Raw genomic sequence first — 6,949 nt, 5'->3', positions numbered from 1 at the left:
TATTTTGAAAATGAAATAAATTAAAATAGAATAAATAAAAATTGAGTGAAGATTTTCGAAAAACTGAGGAGAGAGAAAGTGGTTAGGAAGTTTTGAAAAGGATATGATGATTTTGAAAAAAAAGTTTTAAATTTTGAAATAAAAAATCTGAATTTTAGAAATATATTTCGAAAATTTGTTTTTAAAAAAAAGAGAGAAAAGATATTTTTGATTTTTAAGAGGAAAGAGAAAAACAATAAGATAGCACAAGATTTAAAATTTTTAGATCTAATGCTCCCTATTTTCGAAAATTTTGGAGGGAAAACACCAAGAAACACCAAACTTAAAATTTTTAAGATCAAGTCACAAGGAAAACTCAAGAACACGAAGAAAGAACACCAAACTTAAAGTTTGGCACAGGATCTAATAGAGAAATTATTTTTGAAAACTATTTTTAAAAAGAAAATAAGGATTCTAAAATTTTACACGACAATAATAAGAGGCTCTAAACAAAAAAAAAGAAATTTTTCCTAATCTAAGCAACAAAATAATCCGTCAGTTGTTCAAACACGAACAATCCCCGGCAACGGCGCCAAAAACTTGGTGCACGAATTATGAATCACACTTTTCACAACTCGTACCACTAACCAGCAAGTGCACTGGGTCGTCCAAGTAATACCTTATGTGAGTAAGGGTCGAATCCCACGGAGATTGTTGGTTTGAAGCAATCTATGGTTATCTTGTAAATCTTAGTCAGGAAGTCAATTATGTTTATCAGTTGAATTGCGAATAACCAAGAGAGCATAAATTAAAGGTTACTTGTTATGCAGTAATGGAGAATATGTTGGAGTTTTGGAGATGCTTTGTCTTCTGAATCTCTGCTTTCCTCTGTCTTCTTGTTCACGCACGCACGTCCTCCTATGGCAAGCTGTGTGTTGGTGGATCACCGTTGTCAATGGCCACCTTCCATCCTTCCAGTGAAAACTACGCTCACGCGCTCTGTCACAGCACGGCTAATCACCGGTTAGTTCTCGATCCTGTTGGAATAAGATTTACTATCCTTTTGCGTCTGTCACTAACGCCCAGCCCTCAGGAGTTTGAAGCTCGTCACAGTCATTCAATCCTTGAATCCTACTCGGAATACCACAGACAAGGTTTAGACTTTCCGGATTCTCATGAATGCCGCCCTCAGTTCTAGCTTATACCACGGAGATTCTGATTAAGGAATCTAAGAGATTCTCATTCAATCGTATATAGAACGGAGGTGGTTGTCAGGCACACGTTCATGATTTGAGCAAGGTGATGAGTGTCACAGATCATCACCTCCATCACAGTTAAGCACGAATGAACATCTTAGATAGGAACAAGCGTGTTTGAATGGAAAACAGAAATACTTGCATTAATTCATCGAGACACAGCAGAGATCCTCACCCCCAACAATGGGGTTTAGAGACTCATGCCGTCAGAGAATACAAAGTTTAGATCTAAAATGTCATGAGGTCCCAAATAAGTCTCTAAAAGTTGTTTAAATACTAAACTAGTAGCCTAGGTTTACAAAAAATGAGTAGACTGTGATGGATGATGCAGAGATCCACTTCTGGGGCCCACTTGGTGTGTGCTGGGGCTGGGATTTAAGTGAGTCACGTGCAGAGGCCATTTGTGGAGTTGAACGCCAGTTTTTGTGCCAGTTTGGGCATTCAACTCCAGCTTTTGATCCTTTTCTGGCGCTGGACGCCAGAATTGGGCAGAGAACTGGCGTTGAACGCCAGTTTACATCATCTATCCTTGTGCAAAGTATGGACTATTATATATTGCTGGAAAGCCCTGGATGTCTACTTTCCAACGCAATTAGAAGCATGCCATTTCGAGTTCTGTAGCTCCAGAAAATCCACTTTGAGTGCAGGGAGGTCAGAATCCAACAGCATCAGCAGTCGTTTTTCAGCCTGAATCAGATTTTTGCTCAGCTCCCTCAATTTCAGCCAGAAAGATACCTGAAATTACAGAAAAACACACAACTCATAGTAAAGTCCAGAAATATGAATTTTTCCTAAAAACTAATGAAAATAGACTAAAAACTCACTAAAACATACTCAAAACTATATGAAATTAACCCCAAAAAGCGTATAAAATATCCGCTCATCACATATTCATTCATCAAGAAAAATATGCAAAGGAACTTGTCAAGAAGTTTGGGCTGGAATGTGCCAAGCCAACATGCATCCTAATATCAAGCTTGATAAGGATGAACATGCTAGAGATGTTGATGAGACACACTATAGAGGGATGATTGGATCTTTGATGTATCTAACCTCCTCAAGGCCTGATATCATCTAAAATGTTGGAGTGTGCTCAAGGTTTCAATCAAAGCCTAAGGAGTCCCATCTCTCAGCTGTCAAGAGGATCATCCGATATGTGCTTGGTACCACTGATTATGATTTATGGTTTCCTAAGATTGACTTATTTCAATTAGTGGGTTTCTGTGATGCAGATTTTGCTGGGGATAGAATTGATAGAAGAAGCACAAGTGGCATGTGCTGCTTTCTTGGGAAATCACTCATTGTTTGGTCAAGCAAGAAGCAAGCTACAGTGGCACTTTCAATAGCCGAAGCTGAGTATATTGTTGCCTCCTCTTGTTGTTCCCAATTATTATGGCTGAAAACTCAATTAGCTGACTATAAACTGAATGTCTCTAACATTCCATTATTTTGTGACAACATGAGTGCTATTAATATTTCCAAAAACCCTGTTTTTCACTCAAGAACAAAGCACATTGAAGTTCGATTTCATTCTATAAGAGAACATGTGCAAAATGAAAATTTAGATATTCAGTTTGTTAACTCTGAAGGTCAGCTAGCTGATATTTTTACCAAACCATTGATAGAGGAGAGGTTCTGCAAGTTACAGACTAAACTGGGCATTCTTACTTCATCTTTGTTTTCTTAATGACTCTGATAATGAGATCTTTTGTGTTTTGTCTCATAAATTGCAGTGAGATTTTTTGGCAGATGATGAGTAAAGTTCATTAAGTCGCTATGAAGCTACTGGATTCAAACCTGACCATAATGAATGATGGACCTCATGTACTGGAGCAGTTCACAACATATGGGCTTTCTTTACTAAATCCATTGGGCCCATTTCGTTGTTGCTTTCTCATTTTTTTAGCAATAACTTTTACACTCTTTTTGGGCCTCATTTAAAATCCTTTTTAAATCCAATTTTTTGTTTTCCTTTTTATCTTTTATTTTAAACGTACGAAGGTTACAACTGTAACTTTCAATACTTTTTCAAATGTTGCATTTTTATCATCTATCAAAGACTCAACCTTTCCACTTCTCCAGGCTTATATTAACTCCCCACTACATGCATCCATTCACACTACACTCTCCACTCCTTCATCTTCCTCAACCAATGCTCTATAAATATGGCACGGAAGAAAAGAGCTATCCGCAGAGGCTCCCATAGTGGCACCCATCGTTCTGATCACACACACTCCTCTCCATCACATTCTCCTACTCACTCTTCCCCTCCTTCACCACCCAACCATACTCCTGACATGGCTCACACTAAGACCACTGCTCGTCGCCCTGGTGTCGCTCCTCACCCTACTCCTCCTCCACCAAATACTTCTCAGCCAAGTTCATCCAAACCCAGTTCTTCCAGAGGCAAGAGACCTCTTCATGAAGACGAAGAGATTCCACCCACTCAGAATCGCCATACCCGCGGTACAGTCATTGATTTTCCTCTTTGTTTTGTTTCTGAACCTAAGCTGTCGAACCCCATTGCTTACAAGTCTTTCTATGCTGATTTTTCCCATGAGTCTTTTGATCATCGTTGTTTTCAATCCCTCATGAATTACCTGTTTTTCTGCAAAGACATCCGTTATCGCACTCTTTGTCCTCCTAAGCTTGTCAATCTTGACAAACTCCGTAGGAAAGGTCTAAACTTTACACTTCTGTTTGCTCTTCTTTCTAAAACTCCTATTTCTTTTGCTTACTTGCTTGTAAGACATATGCATGCTTGTGTCAGTACCAAAAATGCTTTACCATATGCCATGCTTCTTACAAAAATTTTTCAATATTATAATGTTGATTTTGGGGCTGAGATTTCTAGAGACTGTAACTCATACATAAAAGGGGGTGGTGCAGTAAAGAAAATAGCACCCAGACATCGCCAAACTGATGACAGCACTGATGTTTCCTCGGTTGATGAGGATCCTCTGATTCCCGCTTCAACCTCCACCACAATCAAGGTCATGACACGCATTCTGAAGAATGTGCTTGAGGAGTTCATCAATCTGACAGACCTCCTTCTCACTCATGGTGTAGAGTGCAAAAGGAACCAAGTTATGGAGGAAAATGCTCTCAAGAAGACCAAGGGGAGAATTCAGATTCTGAGAGACTTTGTGGAGGATGTCGAAGTTAGCCTCACAACTACTGACAATGAGGGGGAGGACGATGGAACCTCTGATGAATCCAACTCTAATGCCTAGCTCTTTGTTATCTCATCTTGATTATGATTTAGTTTCTTTTTGGACTTGTTTATTTTTTGGATGACTGTAAAGACCTTAACTACTCTGCTACTTACTCTGTCTGCTTTGCCACTAACAAATTTTGTGCAGGTATTTCTTTCCCTCCTTGATGACAAAAGGGGGAAAAAAAGAAAATGAATATTAGGATTGGCATAGACATAACTAATTAAAAATGATGACTCTGTGACCTTTGTGACACTTGTTTCTAGTGATGTTTTTAAGTTAATTACTGGTAGTCATTATTTCCATGTTATAGTGCATTGGTGTTTTGGCTGTTTTTGTGTAATTTCTGTTCACAGAGTAAGCCATGATTAAGGGGGAGTAATGCTGGCATTGAGGGGGAGCAACTCACAATTCAAATATCATCAAAGGGAAGTGCTCTCAACCCATTCCAATTGATTTTAATTTTCTACAATCCTCTTTTATCATGTTTGTCATCAAGGGGAGATTGTTAAGTTTAAGTTAATTTTGGGTTGTATAAATGATGACAAACATTCCTTGGATTGAAAGCCCAATATTGTTTAATGTGTGCTTTATTGTTTTAGGCCCATAACTCATTTCATTACCAAACAAACAATAAAGCTGGTCCATCCATGTGATTATTCAAGCATATAAACAAGCCTAAGACTAGCTTATGTTTCAGCAATGTAAAAGAGCCAAAACTCCTCCTTGTGTCACCGTTCAGCAATTATATAGTTATGTATTTGCTAAAAGCAATAAGAGGACAGCTGGAAAAAAGAGAAAGGACAAGTGTTACTCTAATAAAGCAAGAAGGATAGCTGGTACACCCCACTAACCCAAGGACATCAGCAGAGCACCACCTCGGATCGTGGTTGAGCAAAACACAAACTTGCATAGAGCAGCAGCAGCAGGGAAATGGAGCAAAATAAAAAAGGAGAGCATGCCACGGAAGAAAGCCAAGCCAAGGATCACAGAGGTAGTGGACGAGCTCCTCATCCAGCAGAGGTAGTGGAGCATGAGGAAGAAGGACTACTTGCTAGCTGTGACAGCTACAACGGGTAGCAAGGACAAGGAAAATGAAGAAGCAAAAATCAAGGCAAGCTGAAGATATATAAGAAGCTTTATTCCATCATTTCAAAGTAAGAAAAAGAGAGCACACATTCAGAGCACCATCTCAAACATTGAGCTGGAATCTTTTTCTTCTACTCGAGCTTAATTTCTGATCTTTGTGTTATGGCTGTCTTGTGTCATTTTCTGTTTTAGAAGGCAAATATTGAGAGGTTGAAAAATCCAAGAGAGAAAAGGCATGAGTGATGCAGAATAGCCACTAATTTCTGATGTATTGAGTTGATGACTAGGATTAGTTCCCTTTTGCTAAGTTGGGTGAGCACTTGGTGAGTCTGAATCTGTTTAGATTCTCCTTCCTAGTTGGGTCAATACTATGGGAAGCTAAGCTTCGGTGTAGAAAGCTTAGGGGTAGATACTAGTTGAATTAGGGAGTAATTCAATAGTATTGGTGTATGTAATCTGAGAATTTTAGTGAAAATTCCACCATGGTTAGTGGTGGAGACTGGACGTAGGATTCATTGCACGTTGAATCCGAACCAGGATATATGCTTGTCTTCATCTTCTCATCCCTACTCTTTATTCATTCTGGACATGAGATAAAATAAAATAATCTCCTGCAACTCGAGCAACAGCTGAAACAGAGTTTGAAACTTTAAGTTTTAAGCCAACTTGATTCAACCCTCCCCCCTCCTCAAGTTCAACTAGAACCATCACCTACGTATTGCCATTTTCAAATCATAGAAAGCAATGCACAAAAACATTTCTCTACACAGCAAAAAAAACATGGTAGATTGTTTTTATGGACATGGAAACGTATTTGAATCATAATAACTTGCAGCATTTTCCTTTTAACATATAACCTATTAATTCTCTACGCACCAGAAAAACCACAGCTCTTCCTATAATATACAGGGAAAAAGAAAATTAGGTTGTCATAAATAAAAAGCTATAGTGCCAATAATTTTACAACAAAACGCTAGAAAGTCTTTGCCTTGTCATGTTCTTTATTCCCTCTAGCTCCTTCTCATAGTAGGAAACACAGAAAAAGAAAAGGCAAAAGAAATTAAATAATAAGCAAACATAAATATAAAAAAATTATCCAAATCAGTCCCAAAGATTTTAAAAGAAAATATTTTAATCCTTATAAAAGATTAATACACAGATCAATCTCCAACTTTTTTCTATCATATATAACAGTTTTCGATCCATTTTTCGACTAATTCACTAACGGAGAATGCAAATTTGACACACTTTTTTTTTATTAATATGGTTTTGCGCATATTATAAATTAAAGAAAAATAATATGTATGTACCACATAGATGTGTACATTAAGTTAGTTTAATTATGAAGTAGAAATTTAGTTAGTTTTTTGAGTTAATTGATAATTTGGTGATCAAGTTGAGATTTAATTG

The sequence above is a fragment of the Arachis hypogaea genome, chromosome 13 (genome assembly GCF_003086295.3).
Source record: "Arachis hypogaea cultivar Tifrunner chromosome 13, arahy.Tifrunner.gnm2.J5K5, whole genome shotgun sequence".
NCBI classification, from domain to species: Eukaryota; Viridiplantae; Streptophyta; class Magnoliopsida; order Fabales; family Fabaceae; genus Arachis; species Arachis hypogaea.
The sequence above is the reverse complement of the archived record's forward strand: the minus strand, read 5'-3'. Positions refer to the sequence as shown.